This window comes from Callorhinus ursinus, unplaced genomic scaffold, assembly GCF_003265705.2.
Source record: "Callorhinus ursinus isolate GAN/ISIS: 27379988/994484 unplaced genomic scaffold, GSC_fseal_2.0 scaffold1, whole genome shotgun sequence".
In the NCBI taxonomy this organism is placed as follows: Eukaryota; Metazoa; Chordata; class Mammalia; order Carnivora; family Otariidae; genus Callorhinus; species Callorhinus ursinus.
This window is the reverse complement of record NW_027397063.1, coordinates 133,014,237-133,032,820: the sequence shown is the minus strand read 5'-3', so window position 1 is coordinate 133,032,820 and position 18,584 is coordinate 133,014,237. Positions and strand designations below refer to the sequence as shown.

Sequence of the window (18,584 nt, the reverse complement as noted above, 5' to 3'; positions counted from 1 at the left end):
GCACTCAGGCACCCCCGGTCTTTCTGTGACCCGGAGGGTCCTGAGACCACACTGTCCCGCGAGGGTTCCACCCCCCGCTTAGCCACTGGAGCGACGTCCCTCAGCGGAGCCAACTTCTAAAAGGTCCGATTTTGTGCTCCGTGGCTCTATCACTTGCCAGAAGCGGCCGGCGGAGGCCCCTCCCCCGCCGTCTATCCTCCCGAATATCGCCTCGGATTCACTTCTCTGCACGTCCTACCTTCCAGTAAGTGGTCGCTTCTCTGTTCAGAGAGTTGTTGCTACTCTCTTCTTCGGTCTCCTGTTGAGTTCGTAGGTGTTCAGAATGGTTTGATCCCTATTCAGCTGAATTCCTGAGACCAGACGAAATCCAGGTCTCCTACTCCTCCACCATCTTGCTCTGCCCCCTACTTAATTTCTTTTTATAATATTGAAATACTATGCATCAGTTAGTGCTTTACACTTTAATTCTTTAAAGGCAGCCAGGTGGTCATTTTTATTTCTATTTTGCAGTTGGCAAATGAAAGGCTCTGAGAGGCTAAGTAATTTACCTAAGGTCACAAAGTTCACAAAGAGTGAGGACTCATATCGGGCACTGTCTTGCTTCAAAGACAGTTTTTATTCTAAGTCCCCTGCTTCTTTATTCAATGGTAGTTTTCTCTTTAAAAACTGAGTTTCATTTTAGTTTCATCAAAGCCAGTTGTAAGCATCAACTGTTATAACATTGCATTGTTACACAGAATATGAATTATAGACAAAGTAAACTCTAAGATTCTTTCCAAATTACAAGGTTCTGGAGTACTGTGAGAAACCCAAGTTTTTTTTGGTATCAGGGCCTTATACAGAATGAAGGGAAATGTGAGACCTCCTGCTGGGCTCTCTGCCCTGTTCTTCCCCTTTCCAGAACTTGTTTAAATTGCAGCCAAGCAATTTTGCTAAGGCATGAATAAGATCACGTCATTCCCTTGCTTAAAAGTTCCCAGCGGATTTCATCTGAAACAGACCTAAGCAATTTGCCATATCCTATAAGCTTTAGAGGGTAAAAGGGAGAATAATTAATTAATAATTAATTATTAATAATTAAATTGGGTTGAAGGGTGGTAACTGGGGTTATCTTGGGCCAAACTGGATGTTTGGTCACACTTCCTTCGAGGTTCTACCTGATCTGTCCTCTATTCATCCCTCTGACACAGTATAACTTAAACCTCCCTTCATTTCCTCTCTTTGGCCACACTGGCCTAGTTTCTGGGCCTTGAACACACATCTGCTTGTTTCTGCCTCTAGGTGTTTGCTGTCCTTCTGTTTGACATGCTTTCCCCAGACCTTCACATGCCTCTTCCCCTCTCATTGTTCAAACCTCACTTCAAATATTTCCTCCCTAAGAGGGGTCATTCTTGCCCAACAGAGTTAAAGTGTTCCCTGCCCCTCACTCATTCCCTCCCATAGCACCATATTTTCCTAGCACTTGGTGGATACTTATTTGCATTTATCTTTTTATGGGTTTAGTGTCTGAATCCCTCTATTATTAGATAAGCTCTGAGAGCAGGGACTTTATCTTGTTCATGGTGTGGCACACAGCAATTTCTGAAAATATAAATGTTGGTTATCTGGCTACTTTTTAAAAATGGTGGCTACTAGAATAACTTTCATGTCTGTAAGAATAGAGACACTTTTCTATAGAAATAAACATCTGGCCCCTGTCCACCTCTCCATGCCCACTAGTCACCCCCAGCTCCTGCCATCTCTGACCTTCTGTGCTCAGGTCCCTACTTATGGGACCTCCCTCCCTCTGCATTATTCCTTCTTGTCCTGGACCAGCACTTCCACTGGAATTTCTTCACTTCTCTAGGACAAGACCCCAATGATATTCTATTGTCTAGTATCCCAATACCCATCACACTTTATACTCTTTATCTGGTTAATTGTTTTCTTTCCATTAGATTATCCACTCCATCAGGAAGGTGCCATGTCTCTCTTGTTAACTTCTGTATTCTGAAATCTAAGATGCTACCCACCACATTGTCGTATTTGCTTAATGAATGAATGAACCCACAAACGTGCAGATCTCTCAATATATTTTCTCCATTCTGGCACTCTCTTCAATTTTTATATCTTTGCCTTTATCCTAAAAATATAACAGTTCCACACACCAGGCATCAGCACAGGATTTATCACCACCTCCTGATTCATTCTCAATTTCTAGATGTTAGGATATCCTGCTGTCCACAGCATCAGTGCTAAGCTAAAAATCCTCAGTCTCTTATTAGCTCTCAACATCTAATGAGTCACCACATGTGGTACTTGTTTAAAATTGTCTTGCTTTTTTCCAGTGCCTGGTGCCAGATATCTGCTCTCTTGTCCCTTTAACAGAAAGTCTCCTTATTGCCGTCATTATGGTCAAAATTGGTGAATACACCTGCTGTCAGATTTTAGTGGATCTCATGGTGTGCAATCAGCTGTTGTTTGAGCTCTCTAATTTCAGCATTAGAATATTGGGAGATCAGATTCTGCCTGCCACAGAGAATTCTTATGGCACAGAGAGACTGATGTGTGGTGCTAGAAGCAAGCTACATGACCCAACTACCTCTGAATTAGTGTGATGCTGAAATCAAGATCATGGACATAAATGTACACTTAACCTCAGCTAGCTATACCCCAAATGATCATGGAAAATGGCTTTAAATAGTGAAGACTTTTAGCTATCACCCTTATGTATTTGTATTAAGGATAGTGCTTGTAATTCTTTGAGGATGTTTATGTATATAGAGACCATCTACCATCATTCCCATGGAGAAGCAGTACACTAGGAGCTCTGGACCAGGACTGCCTGAGATCACATCTCAGCCTCCACTTGTTATATGACCTAGGGTAAGAGTCAGTGTCCTTGATTGCAAAATGCAGATTACAGTAGTAGACAATTTATAGGCTTATTATATAGGTGATATAATTAATATAGGGCTCGACAGGTACTATGTGCTGTGTTATTATTAATATCATTGTTATTACTATCCTATTCTGGTAACTACTCAGTCAACAGAAACAGATAAATTAAAAATCCATCTGGTAGTTTTGTTTTTTGGGGGTTTTTTTGGCAAAACATATTAAATTTTACTACCGAAATCTCACTTGCATTTTGCCCATGACAAGTCACATTTAGAGAAGGAAGAAATTATGAAAGTAACTTTCATGCTTTAAAACTGTTCAAAAAGTTATTATAAGTTGTCCTGCCATAATTTATATCTCTGTGCTATTTTTCTTACCTGTCACCCTTTCTTAGCACACTGCTTTAGCAGGCCACATGTGGTGTATTGCAACTACTTATACATCTGCACAATGAACTAAAGGAGGTTTCTGGATACTTTTTCTTTTTAAAAATCTACAGAAGTAACACGAAGTAGTTTAGCACATTTAAAGCATACAAAAGAGAAAGTAAAAATTTTTGTCCAAACCAAACAACAATAATTAAAAAAATAAAAAACCAAAACCTTTTCCATTCCAATCCTAATTCCCAGTAATCACAATTAATATAATTAACAAAATGGCTGTGTTATTGCTATTGCATGTTCTGGAGACTGGTGCACTGGTAGCCCTAAAGGACCACATTTTCTGGTATCTATGCCTTTGTGTAGTTCCCTCCCACACTGATACTGAGCTTGCCATGTGACTTGATTTGACCAAATGGACAGCAAAAGCTTGATAGGTATTTCCACAAGGGGGCTTGTCCTCTTGGAATGCTGTCTCTTGAAAACCATCTGCCATGTGAGAAGTCCGACTATCATGGGACCACCATCCTGTGTGGAGAGCCATGTGAAGAGAGAGAGGCCATCTGAGGAGCACTGAGGCACCAAAGGTGAGTGAGGCCTTTTGGAACTTCCAACCTAGACTGGTCACCAGCTGTCGTAGCACATTATTGGCCACCAGTCAATACCACAACTGTATTCCCACCCCACAGAATCATGAGAAATAATAAATTATGTTCTGTTAAACGATATGTTTTGGAGTAGTTTGTTATGCAGTATTAGATGACTGAAATAAGTAGATATGCTATAATTTATTTTTCTAGTGTCCTTTAAATAACTATATAGATTAGAACTGACTTTTTGCTATTTTAAACAAAAGAAACAATCATTCTTTTATAGATATGTGTGTACACTCGTGCCAGTATTTCTATAGGATAGACTCCCCTTGATAAGATTGCCAGGTCATGGAGTACAGGGATTTAAAATATTGATACTGTTGTATTTTCCTTTCATAAGGGCTATATCAATTTACATTTTCACCAACATGAATTCTATTGCCTATTTCTTTACATTCTTGTTAATATTTTGTTATCAAGCTTCTAAACATTTGCCACTATATTTCATTGTTATTTTACTGAGCATTTTTTTATTACTGTCTGAATATGAGTTTAACATCTATTTTTATCTCTTCAGGGACAATTTTTAATTGGATTGTTTGCTTTTCTCAATTTTGAGTTGTAAGAACCATTTAGGTATTAAAGATACTAGCCCTTCATCTGGGCTAAGTGTTCAAAATATTTTCTTCCAATCTATTGATTCAAACTACATACTTTTGTTTATGGTATCTTGCAGTTTACAAAGGTAATGAAATTATATGTTGTCAGGTCTCACAAATTTTCCTTCATGTTTTCTACATTTCTTGGCAAACTTTACAATTATCTTCCTTATAGTGAGATTATTATAAATATTTACTATATTGTCTTCTATAGCATATATAGTTAAAATAGATTTAAATTGATAAATAGATTTATTTATCTGGAATTTGTTTTTGTGGGGGTGGTGTGAAATAATGATATAGTATTTTTTCCAAGTAGATAGCCAATTGTCTTAAAATTAGTTATTGAATAGTTTTCTCTTTCCCTGCTGATTTAAAATGCCATTAAGTTGATGGGAAGATGGCAGTACAGGAGGATCCTAGGTTCACCTCTTCCCACAATACACATAGGTAACACCAATATCAGTGTAAATAACCTAGAAACAACCAGAAGACTGGCACAACAGACTCTCCACAGCTAAATGGAGAGAAGAGGCCACATCAAAGAGAGAAGGAAGAGTGGAGATGTGGTTGGGAGCCAAACTGACCATGAGAGGGAGGAAAAGTAGGGGCTGCAGAGGGAGAAGAGGAGTAGACCCCCACCAGGTATCCCAGGCACAGGGGATCTGCACTGGGAAGATGAATCTCTATAACATTTGGTTTTGAAAACCAGAGGGGCCAAACTTCATGAGTTCTTACAGTCAGTGGGGCTTAATACCTGGAACTTTAAAAATCAGCTGGTTTAGCTCTGGGAGAGCCAGAGGGCAAAGGAAACTGAGTCCTTGCCCTCAAAGAGATAGCATAACAAATAGCCCCACCGAGATACAGCATAGAAACAGCAGTTTGAAAAATGGGGTATACGGGAGGGAGATTTGTTTACTAATCTCAGAGCAGGTGCTGGAAGGGCAGAGATCTTTGGAAGACTATTCCAAAAATTAAAGAGCTGATGGGCACCGTTTCCTTCCCAAACTCCCAAGTCTAGATACACAGACATCTGTCAGAACCAGTGGAGCACCAACACTCTCCACCTAACTTGTTAATAGCGTGCCCTACTCCTGTACTTTTCTGTAGACTTAACCCTCCTGGACTGGGCAGGAATTTTCTCAGGCAGGTGCAGTCCCCTCCCATAGCAGACTGGCAAGGGCCTTGCTGGTACCATGTGTCCCACCCCCATCTTTTCCTGCAGACGTTCTCCTTCCAACAAGCCCTTGCCAGGAGTACATCCAAAGTGGTGCCACAAACATGCCAGTGTGTAAGCAGCCCCAATAAGAACCAGTACCACCCCAAAGTGACTCTTGCCCTGGTGAGAATGGAAGATAACCACACACACCAGTTTGACTTCAGTCTCAGCAGTGGGTTGGGGTCAAATATCTGGTCTGACTGTGGGCCCTGCCCACCAATGAAAGCTTTTAAGGCACAACACAGGGAAAGCACCTTGCAGTTTGCTGCTACTGCATCTCTGGCGAGTACCTGGTCTGGTTCAATTCAAGCTCAAGGTGGTCCAAGACTGGCCCACTAACAACAGAGGGACCAAGCCCTGCCCACAACAGGCAGAGAGAGCCATTACAGATGACTAGTGGCAAACGTGAATCAGCCACAACATGAGGGCGCTCAACACACATAGGAGACACCCCTGAAGTACTGGATTCTGGCAAACAGGGAACACTGAACTGTAGGGCACTATAGGACCTCTTCTTTGTGAGGCCACTTGTTCAAGAACAGATGTAGCTGGTTTTTCTAACACATAGAAACAGACAAAATGAGGAGACAGAGGAATATGTCTCAAATGAAAGAACAGGACAAAATCACAGGAAGAGAGCTAATGAGATAGAGATAAGTAATGTGCCTAATAGAGAATTTAAAGTAATGGTCATAAGACTGGACATGAGAAAAGAATGGAAAGACCTCAGTAAGACCCTCAATAAAGAGATAGAAAACATAAAAAAGAACCAATCAGGTATGATGAACTCAATCACTGAAATTAAAAATACACTAGAGGGGATAATAGTAGATTAGAGGAAGCAGAAGAACAGATCAGTGACCTAGATGAAAGAGTAATGGAAAACAATCAAGCTGAAAAGGAGAGAGAAAAAAATAATAATAAAAAATGGACTAAGGGGACTCAGTGACACCATCAAGTGTAATAACATTTGCATTATAGGGATCCCAGAAGGAGAAGACAGAGAAAGGGGGGTAGAAAATTCATTTGAGGAAATACTATCTGAAAACTTCTCAAATCTGGGGAAGGAATTAGAAATCCAGGTTCAGAATGCACAGAAAGCCCCCAACAAAATCAATCCAAGGAGGTCCACACTAACATATAGTAACTAAAATGGCTAAAAATAGTAATAAAGAAAGAATTTTTAAAGCAGCAAGAGAAAAGAAAAGTTACATACAAGGGAAACCACATAAGGCTATCAACTGACTTTAGCAGAAACTTTGCAGGCCAGAAGAAAGTGCCATGATATATTCAAAGCACTGAAAGAAAAAAAAAAAACCTGCAACCAAGCATACTGTATCCAGAAAGACTATCCTTCAAAATGGAGAGATAAAGAGTTTCCCAAACACAAGTTAAAGGAATTCATGACCACTAAACCAGCCCCATAAGAAATGTTAAAGGGGACTCTGAGTGGAAAGCAAAGACCATAAACAGGAGTAAAAGAAGTAGGAAACACAAAAGCAGTAAAATTATATATATATTTATATAGATCAGTCAAGGGAGTCATAACATAAAAGGATGTAAAGTACTACACCATGCACTTAAAACATGGCGGGGGGGGCAGGGAGAGGAGTAAAAATTTAGTGCTTTTAGAATAGGTTCAAATTTAAGAGACAATCAACTTAATATAGACTGCTATATGCATAAGATGTTATATATAACCTAGTGGTAACCACAAATCAAAAACTGGTATTATATATGCAAAAAATAAAGAGAAATGTTTCCACGTATATCACTATAGAAAGCCAGCAAACTCTGAAAGAAGACATCAAGAGAAGAAAGGAACAGAGAAGAACTACAAAAACAACCATAAAACAAATAAAAAAATGGCAGTAAGTACATATTTGTCAGTAATTACTTTCAATATAAATGGACAAAATGCTCAATCAAAACATAGGGTGAAAATCAAAACCTCAGTGAGATACCACCTCACACCAGTCAGAACGGCTAAAATTAACAAGTCAGGAAACGACAGATGTTGGCGGGGATGCGGAAAAAGGGGAACCCTCCTACACTGTTGGTGGGGATGCAAGCTGGTGCAACCACTCTGGAAAACAGTATGGAGGTTCCTCAGAAAGTTGAAAATAGAGCTACCATACAATCCAGCAATTGCACTACTGGGTATTTACCCCAAAGATACAAATGTAGGGATCCGAAGGGGTACGTGCACCCCAATGTTTATAGCAGCAATGTCCACAATAGCCAAACTGTGGAAAGAGCCAAGATGTCCATCGACAGATGAATGGATAAAGAAGATGTGGTATATATATATACAACGGAATATTACGCAGCCATCAAAAGGAATGAGATCTTGCCATTTGCAACGACATGGATGGAACTGGAGGGTATTATGCTGAGTGAAATAAGTCAATCAGAGAAAGACATGTATCATATGACCTCACTGATATGGGGAATTCTTAATCTCAGGAAACAAACTGAGGGTTGCTGGAGTGGTGGAGGGGCGAGAGGGATGGGGTGGCTGGTGATAGACACTGGGGAGGATATGTGCTATGGTGAGCGCTGTGAATTGTGCAAGACTGTTGAATCAGAGATCTGTACCTCTGAAACAAATAATGCAATATATGTTAAGAAAAAAAAAGAAGAAGAAGAAGATAGCAGGAGGGGAAGAACGAAGGGGAGTAAATTGGAGGGGAAGACGAACCATGAGAGACGATGGACTCTGAAAAACAAACTGAGGGTTCTAGAGGGGTGGGGGGATAGGTTAGCCTGGTGATGGGTATTAAAGAGAGCACGTTTTGCGTAGAGCACTGGGTGTTACGCACAAACAATGAATCATGGAACACTACATCAAAAACTAATGATGTAATGTATGGTGATTAACATAACAATAAAAAATTTAAAGAAATAATGCTGCAACAACAACAACAAAAAACATAGGGTGATGGCATGGATTAAAAAAACAAAAACAAAAACAAAAGACCAAACTACATGATGTCTACAAGAGACTCATTTTAGACTTAAAGACATATGCAGATTGAAAATGAAGGGATGGGAAAGCATTTATCCTGCAAATGGAAGTGAAAAGAAAGCCAGGGTAGCAATATTTCTATGGGACAAAATAGGCTTTAAACAAAGACTGTAACAAGAGATAAAGAAGGAACTATATAATCACAAAGGGGACAACTGAACAAGAAGATATAACAACTGTAAATATTTATGCACACAACATGGGAGCACCCAAATATATAAAGCAGCTAATAACATAAAGGAAGTAATTGATAATAATATAATAGTAGGGGACTTCAACACCCCACTTAGATCAATGGACAGATCATCTAAACAACATGAACAAGGAAACAATAGCTTTGAATGACGCATTGGACCAGATGGATTCAACAGATATATTCGGAACATTCTATCCTAAAACAGCAGAATACACATTCTTGTTAAGTGCACATGGAACATTCTAAAATATATTACATATTAGGCCATAAAATAAATCTCAACAAATTTAAAAAGATTGAAGTCATACCATGCAACAATGCTATAGAACTAGAAATCAAGCACAAGAAAATATCTGGAAAGAACACAAATATGTAGAGGTTAAATAACATGCTATGAAATAATGACTGGGTCAACCAATAAATCAAAGAGGAAATAAATTCATGGAGACAAAGGAAAGTGAAAAACAACTTCTAAAATCTTTGGGATGCAACAAAAGCTATATTAGGAGGGAAATTTATAGCAATACAGGCCTACCTAAAGAAGCAAGAAAAATCACAAAAAGCCCATAAAAAAAACCGAACCCCAATCTAACACATAAAGGAGCTAGACAAAGAACAAAGAAAACCTAAAACTAGGAGAAGGAAGGAAATAATAAAGATTGGAGCAGAAATAAATGAAATCGAAACTAAAAAAAAAACAAACAAAAACAATAGAATAGATCAATGAAACAGGAATTTTTTTTTAAATTCTAGTATAGTTAGCATACAGTATTGTATTAGTTTCAGGTGTACAATATAGTGATTCAACAATTCTATACATCATTCATTGTTCCTTGTGGTAAGTATACTCAATCCTCTTCACCTGTTTCAACCTTCCCCAACCCCACCTTCCCTCTGGTAAACATCAGTTTGTGCTCTCTACCTAAGAGCCTGTGTTTTTGTCTTTTTTCTTTGGTTTTTTTTTTTTTTTTGGTACATTAAATCCCACATATGAGTGAAATCATATGATATTTCTCTTTCTCTGACTGACTTATTTCCTGAGCATTATACCTTTGGATCCATCCATCCATATTGTTGAAAAGATTAATAAAATTGATAAACTTTTAGCCAGACTCATAAAAAAAGAGAAAGGACTCAAAAAGGACCAGATAAAGGCACTACTTAAAAAAGAGAACTACAGGCCATTATATCTGATGACCATAGATGCAAAAATGCTCAACTAAATATTAATAAATCAAATCCAACAATATATTTAAAAAAAAATCATTCACCAGGATCAAGTGAGATTTATTCCTGGGATGCAAGGATGGCTCAATATTCACAAATCAATCAACACGGTACATCACCTCAAAAGAGAAAGGATAAAAACCATATGATCATTTCAATAGATGCTGAAAAAGCATTTAATAGAGTACAACATCCATCATGATAAAAACTCTCAACAAAGTAGGTTTAGATGGACTCTACCTCAGCATAATAAAAGCCATATATGAAAAAAATCACAGCGAGCATCATATTCACTGGGGAAAAACTGAACTTGTCCCCTAAAATCAGGAATAAGACAAGGATGTCCACTCTCATCACTTTTATTCAACATAGTACATAGTCCTAGCTGTAACAATCAGAAAAGAAAAATAAATAAAACGCATCCAAATCAGTAAAAGGAAGAAGTAAAACTTTCACTATTTGTAGATTACATGTTACTATATATAGAAAACCCTAAATACTCCACCAAAAAACTACTAGAACTGATAAATAAATTCAGTAAGTTTGCAGGATACAAAATCAATATACAGAGATCTGTTGCATTTCTATACACTAATAATGAAGTAGCAAAAAGACATCAAGGAAACAGTCCTATTTATAATAATAAATACTAAAACAATAAAAAAATAATAAATACCTAGGGATAAATAAATAAAAAATAAATAATAAAATACCTTGGGATAAACTTAGTCAAGTAGGTGAAAGACTTGTACTTTGAAAACTACATTGATGAAAGAAATTGAAGATGACACAAACTGAAAGATATTCCATGCTCATGGATAGTGAGAACAAATATTGTTAAAATGTCTATACTACCCAAAGCAATCTACAGATTTAATGCAATTCATATCATAACACCAACAGCATTTTTTTTTACAGAACTAGATAAAACAATACTAAAATTGGTATGGAACCACAAAAGACCATGAATAGCCAAAGCAATCTTGAAAAAGAAAAACAAAATTAGAGGTATCACAATCCCAGATTCCAAGTTATGCTACGAAGCTGTAGTAATCAAAACGGTATGGTGCTGTCACAAAAACAGACACATGGAGGGGTGCCTCGGTGACCTAGTTGGTTAGGCATCTGACTCTTGATTTCAGCTCAGGTCATGATCTCAGAGTTGTGAGGTTGAGCCCCGTGTCAGGCTCTGCACTGAGAACAGTGCCTAGTTAAGATTCTCTCTCTCTCTCTCTCTCTCTCTCTCTCTCTCCCTCTGCTCCCCCCCACTCACACTCTGCTCTCTCTGTCTCTCTCTCTGGAAATAAATAAATAAAATATTAAACACAAAATTGACATAATTATCAACAGAACAAAATAGGGAGTCCAGAAATGAACTCATGATTATATGGTCAGTTAATCTTTGATAAAGGAAGCATAAATATGCAAAGGGAAGAAGAGATTCTCTTCAACAAATTGTGTTGGGAAGAGTGGACAACAACATGCAAAGGAATGAAATAGGACCACTTTCTTTCACCATACAAAAAGATAAACTCAAAATGGATGAAAGACCTAAATGTGAGACCTGAAACCATAAAAATCCTGGAAGAAAGCACAGGCAGTAATTTCTCTGACATTGGCCAGAGCAACATTTTTTTTTTAAATTTATTTATTTGACAGAGAGAGACACAGCGAGAGAGGGAACACAAGCAGGAGGAGAGGGAGAGAGAGAAGCAGGCTCCCCGCCAAGCAGGGAGCCTGATGCGGGGCTTGATCCCAGGACCCTGGGACCATGACCCGAGCCGAAGGCAGATGACCAACCAAATGAGCCACCCAGGCGCCCCCAGAACAACATTTTTCTAGATATGTTTCCTGAGGCAAGGGAAACAGAAGTAAAAATAAACTATTGGGACTACATCAAAATAAAAAGCTTCTACACAGCAAAGGAAACAATCAATAAAACTAAAAGATAAACTACTGAATGGGAAAAGATATTTGCAAATGGCATATCTGATAAAGAATTAGTATCCAAAATATATAAAGAAGTTATACAACTCAACGCCAAAAAACCAAAATCCAATTAAAAATGAACAGTAGATATGAACAGATATTTCTTTAAAGAAGACATACAGATGGCCAACAGATACATGCAAAGATGCTCATCATCACTAATCATCAGGCAAATGCAAATCAAAACTACAATGAGATATCACCTCACACCTGTCAGAGTGGCTAAAATAAAAAACAAGAAACAACAAGTGTTGGTGAGGATGTGGAGAAAAAGAAACCGTTGTGCATTGTTGGTGGGAATGCAAATTGGTGCAGTCATTTTGAAAAACAGTATGGAAGTTCTTCAAAAAATTAAAAATAGAATTACCATATGATCCAGTAATTCTACTACTGGGTATTTACGCAAATAATATGAAAACTCTAATTTGAAAAGATATATGCACCCCTGTGTTTATTACAGCATTATTTACAATAGCCCAAATATGAAAGCAACCCAAGTGTCCAAGGATAGATGAACAGATAAAGAAGTGGTATATATACATATGATATATATGTGTATATGTATATATATTATATATATATATAATATATATAATATGTAACATATAACATATATAATAGAGTATTACTTAGTCATCAAAAAGGATGGAATCTTGCCATTTCCAACAACATGGATGGATCTCAAGGGTATAATGCTAAGTGAAGTAAGTCAGTCAGAGACAAATGCTATATCCACATGATTTCACTCATATGTGGAATTTAAGTTACAAAATGAATGAACAAAGAGAAAAAGAGACAAACCAAAAAACGGACTCTTAACTATAGAGAACAAACTGATGTTAGCCGGAGGGGAGGTAGGGAGGATGGCTGAAATATGTTAAGGACATTAAGAGTAAACTTATCACAATGAACACTGAGAAATGTATAGAATTGTTGAATCACTATATTGTACAAAACACTGTATGTTAGTTATACTGGAATTAAAATTTTAAAAATGTGAAAAAATAAAAATAAAAAATAAAATGACATTTATTTCCTGAATATAACTTGGGTTTGTTTCTGGACACTATTTTTTCCCTTTATTTTATTTTTTTTATTTATAGTAGCAAGGTTCTTAAAATTATCCTGAGTTTTTCTTAACAGCATAGTGAGGTTAACAAACTGTTCAGCCCACTCCAAAATTTGTATATACCTATCTAATTTACTAGTGCACCCTTAGAATTTTGTGAAGAGGACATTATATTTTATTTAGAATCATAAGAAGATGCTGTAAAACAGAGCAATTAATATCTGATATCAACAGTAAATAGAAAAATTAACCTGAGAAAGAATTTTTGTGATGCCACATAAAATTGTCTTAAATTTTATATGATGATGATGATGATGATCCCAATTCCTTGTCTGCCTTCTTTCCCATACCTCCAGCAGTGCAAAAGTTAAAGAATACCTCATAGAACTGGAAGGAAAAAAAAATCTGTTGAGAAGATTAAAGCTGGTTGGGGAGGAAGGATGCCAAGAATTTGTTATCCAAATTCAGAATAATTGTTCAGAATAATTGTAAAATAATGGCATCTAAAACATCTGAGAGGGAGTGGAGGCCTTTTCTATATTTTCCAGGAGTAACAAGATTGTCACTTGTCGGGGCGCCTGGGTGGCTCAGTCGTTAAGCGTCTGCCTTCGGCTCAGGTCATGATCCCAGGGTTCTGGGATCGAGCCCCGCATCGGGCTCCCTGCTCGGCGGGGAGTCTGCTTCTCCCTCTCCCACTCCCCCTGCTTGTGTTCCCTCTCTCGCTGTGTCTCTCTCTGTCAAATAAATAAATAAAATCTTTAAAAAAAAAAAAAAAAAGATTGTCACTTGTCCTGAGTCTAAGCTGGGTATAGTCTTTATAATATGTTAATTAATTTTATAAAACTTTTTGATTTTACTTTGTTAGTGCAAATGGATGGAGGCGAGCATGTTCACAGTTAGCAGTGTTCAGTTTTAAACAAATAAAATCCATTTGTCCCTCATGTAAAGGAAATGCTCAAACTATTCCCAGGTTTTGATGTAGCTCCACCCCTTATATAACCTGCTTGAATTTTTCAGTTTTCATGGTTTTATTAGGTTCAAGTAACTGTATTGCTTGAGTTTTTTTGATTCTCTTTGATAAAATGGTGTACTAAAATTGGGTTTCCTAGAGTGACAGAAAAGTGTTAAGATAAGTGTCCTGACACAGATATTGATCTTGGGCAACCTGTAAAAACAGTAAGTGGTTTGAAGCCTGGACTGGCAGTGGCCTCTGCTAATTCTATCCTTGAATTTGTGGGCATACTTTTAAGAGCTGTTGACCAAAAAAATGCATCTTTAATCTTAGAAAAATTCAAAACTAAATGGACTTGAGTATTAACATTTTAAAAATTCAACATTAACTGTGACTCTCTTCTCCCTTTATAATCGATTTTGGCATTTTCTCTTTATTGTTTAAAAAATCTATTTTCTCGTTAGTACCAAAATGCAGTTTGAAAACTAGAAACATGATAAGAAAACCCCAAATGATTCATAGTCTTACTATAAAAAGTGAAGTGCTCTTAAGTAATTTACGGTCTAGGAGTCACATACATTTTTCTTTTAATGTTTGTGTCCTCACTAGGAATAAATTGTAACATGTTTTCCATTTTTTTCACCTCTCTTTGTGAACTGTAAATACAAAAATACCACACCACATCTGCCCCCTCTGTGCCCCCACCCTCAAAGATAGGCACGTTCACATTTTTTCTGTGACTTAGGGGCCAGTTAAAATGGCATCTTCATTTCATTGATTATTCAGATAATTACTTCTATAAATAAACTTAGCCTCCCCAAGCTCTTCATTTTTTTAAAATGCCATTTGTAACTTTGTATTTTGTGTTTTACTTATGTATCTATCTTCCCTATTACATATAACCTTCTTGAGAATAAGGCATTAGTCAAGATTCAATTCCTTGTAAGGGATAAAGTTGTAGCTTAAGCAAAACAAGATAATTTCTTTTTAATAAGATCACTTCTCAGAACACTGAGAAATCTGACAGGCTTCAGGCATGGCTGAATCCAGCAGCTCAGGCTCTTTCTCTTCTTCTCAGCTCTGTTCATCCCAATTTGGCCTCATCTTTCTTACAGACATTTTTTACACCCTTTTTACTGAACAATTCATTTTGAAAGGATACTTCTTTCTTGATAAATATGGCAGAAAAGTCCCAAATAAGACTCTTACCTGTCTTAGATAATTTATCCATCCTGAACCCATCACGCTAGCCAGAAGACAGGAACATGTTGATTGGTAGGCCTGGGCCATGTGCACTATCTTGTGGCTGAGTACGCACAATGGAAGAAATCAGAAAGGGATGCAAGGAATCCAGAGATATATGCTAGTGATGGGATCCTTATTTGATTTGCCTTTGGGCACTCTATGTTCTTAGATGGTGCCTTGGCATCTATTTGGTAAGTACTCAATAAATATTTGTTAAATGAAACGACCATATCATTAATTACTTTCTACCCAGTAGTGGGTGAAGAGGGGAGCATTAACATTTTTTAAGATATTTTGAGCTCTTTGAGATCTGTTAAGATAATTAAGAAGACTAGCTTTGCCGTTTAGAATTGTTTCCTAAAAGAGTTTCATTAAACTGATTTTACATAAAGGCAAAGAAAACTTAAGGCGAATAGACACCTGTCTATACTGAAAAGTAGGGAGAGAAAGAGGTACTTACCTGGGACTTTAAAAAAAAATGGATAGCTTCTATTTGCCCCTCCTGATTCCCCATTCACCTGCTCTGTGTCTGGGGAGGCTGATCTGTAGGATGGCATCACTAGCTCCCTTGCCCTTTGGTTTTTAGTGGGGTTTAGCTAATGGGAGGCATCTGCAGAAAATCAGAGGGCAGGAAGTGAGAAGGGCTGGGGTGTTTGTTCCTCTAACTTCAGCTTTGCTAGGTCATTGTGGGTTGGCTACAAGTCTCTTCAAAAAGCCATAGTTCATTTCATATAGCTACCTCTCTAGATTTTGATGATTTCTTCTTTTTGCCACTTCAGGCTGAGGGGTGGTAATGGCTACCAACTGCACCATGTTGGGCGTTCTAAAACCCTTTCACACTTTTATAAATAGTCTATTTGCTGGTGGCGCCTGGGTGGCTCAGTCGTTAAGCGTCTGCCTTCGGTTCAGGTCATGATCCCAGCGTCCTGGGATCAAGCCCCACATCAGGCTCCCTGCTCAACAGGAAGCCTGCTTCTCCCTCTCCCACTCCCCTTTCTTGTGTTCTCTCTCTCACTGTGTATCTCTCTCTGTCAAATAAATAAACAAAATCTTAAAAAAAATAGTCTATTTGCTGAATTCTCCTTAAATTAGTCAGTTAGAGTATGCTCTATGTTTCCTGTTGGGTCGTTAATACTTGCCTAACCAAAATGGAATACAGACAAATAAACAACAAACAAAACCTACAATCTTTAAAATGTTTACTTTATGGGGTAGAGTGGGGAGGAAGACAGATCGGTTCTTGACAACCCTCAGTCTTCATTTTTTGTAGCAATTGTCCCATTAAAGGTGTCTTTGATGGCCATTCTCATGGAATTTTATTGGTATGAAAACCTTTTGTGTTTCTTTTTGAGGAGTAACACTATTCTGGACCCAATAGTCAGTTGGTATTTATGAATTTTAATCTCCTGAAAGCTAGAGTTTTACTTGTAGAGACAAGGCTGACATAAATCCTTTGGCCCTCTACTTAGGCATAGGTTTTTAACTAATGAATTAAGGAAAAGAGCAGGCAGGAAAAAAATTACTTCATTAATCATCACTGCATCAAAACCAAAGGATCTAGCTGGACAATTCCACTTGTGTGTGGCTCAAGTGACAAAGCATGATTAGGGTTTGAAAAAAGAAGTGTTTCTCTCATCCCAATTAAAGTAAAATTAATATTAAGATATTTCAAATGGATTTCTGCAAGCATTGTTATCAGCTAAGGAGCTTCATCATGTTCTTTGGTTTTAAAGTGAATTACTTTTGCAGTGAAGGTAAAATGTATTATTCTCCTTTCACTGTGACATTTACTCCCAGCCTGTTTATACCAATGCAGCTGCTGTATAAGTCAGTGCTTTCTCTTTTTCTTTCTTTTTTCTTTCTCTTTTCATTTTAAAGGCATATATGTGAATCATCTGACCCAGGTTGTACACGAGCTATACAGCATATGGTTGGGGTAAAGAACATCGTATCTTTTGTTCAACAGTTTTTGTATTTCTTTCCAGTCTTTTGCTTCCCTGGTCCTCAAATAAGGCTAATTACAAAGAAAAAAAAAAAAGGTGGGACTGGTGGAGAGGGAGCCTTTAAAACCATTCCTTTTGCAGCATGGAACAAAAGAAAGTACCAAGGGCATGGCTGGGCCTCAACAAAAAAGAAAAGAGAAAAATCACCTAATGAGGACGTCGAGATAAGTGCTTGTGAAGAAAACTGGCAAAAAAGAGCTTTTAGTCTAAAATCCATAAATAAGTGTGCATCAGATGGGTACTAGAACATTTTTAACAAGATAGGCCATGAAAACTCTATCCTTCTATGCAAGAGCCTCAAAAAAAATGTCCTTTCTTTACAAGATATTTTTCTTTCAAAAATTAATTTAAAAAGAAATACTTGAGAATTAAGATGTTTTATTCATGTCTCTGAATCCATTATAGAGTGGATACCATATAAAGAGTTGTTTTTGAGACATAATTATCAATGCTGCGGCTTCTTAGGGGTCAAAGGCTTTGTGCGAGTATAGGAAGAAGTTGTTCATGGAGAAGGGCCGAGTACAGGAGATTTTGACCTTGGAGGCTTCTGTTGCATTTTTATTTTTAAAATAGGAGAACAAGCAGATACATCTGAAGTTTTGTTAATTCCATGTAGCTCTGCTTTCTGTCTTTCCTGATACGTCTGAGCCTTACCTTGGGTGCTAAAGCAATAGAGGTCAGAAGTTTGAGGCTAAATTAATTACAAAAATACCAAAGAATCATAGATATTCAGAGTTAGAAGGACCTTAAATTACCTACCTCCATAAAATGTAAGGGTGGCAAAAAAGAAGTCCAAGGTGAGAGGAACCCTTACGACCTTAGAAGGATTTAATTTTGTTGTGTATTTGACTTGACTGTATCTACCTGTAGTTTATGTAAAGAAGAATATAGGAATGTATGTCATGGCAACCTTGAGATTATGCTGTCATATACATATACATATATACACATATACGTATTACATACATATATATATTATATGTATATATAATAGTGCTGTGCTAGATGCAGGACTTAGTTGGTTGATCTAAAGATCTTCTTTCCTTTTTTTTTTATTTTGCCACTTGGTCAGGTAAACACACACATTGTATACATATGAAAATGTACTTCCTTTTTTTCTCACTAATCATCTCTCACTTTAATA

At 37.4% G+C, this 18,584-nt stretch overlaps 1 long non-coding RNA gene across 1 annotated transcript in view; it reads right to left on the bottom strand.

Annotated features, from left to right (window-relative positions):
* Positions 1 to 16,005, bottom strand: part of LOC141371235 (uncharacterized) — a 54,691-nt gene extending 38,686 nt beyond the window's left edge. The window contains exons 1-2 of the long non-coding RNA XR_012376031.1: positions 15,898 to 16,005; positions 15,402 to 15,498 (exon numbers count right to left, since the gene is read on the bottom strand). This is a non-coding gene — a long non-coding RNA (uncharacterized lncRNA). The remainder of the gene's footprint in view (positions 1 to 15,401; positions 15,499 to 15,897) is intronic.
* Between the last annotated feature and the right edge of the window lie 2,579 nt (positions 16,006 to 18,584).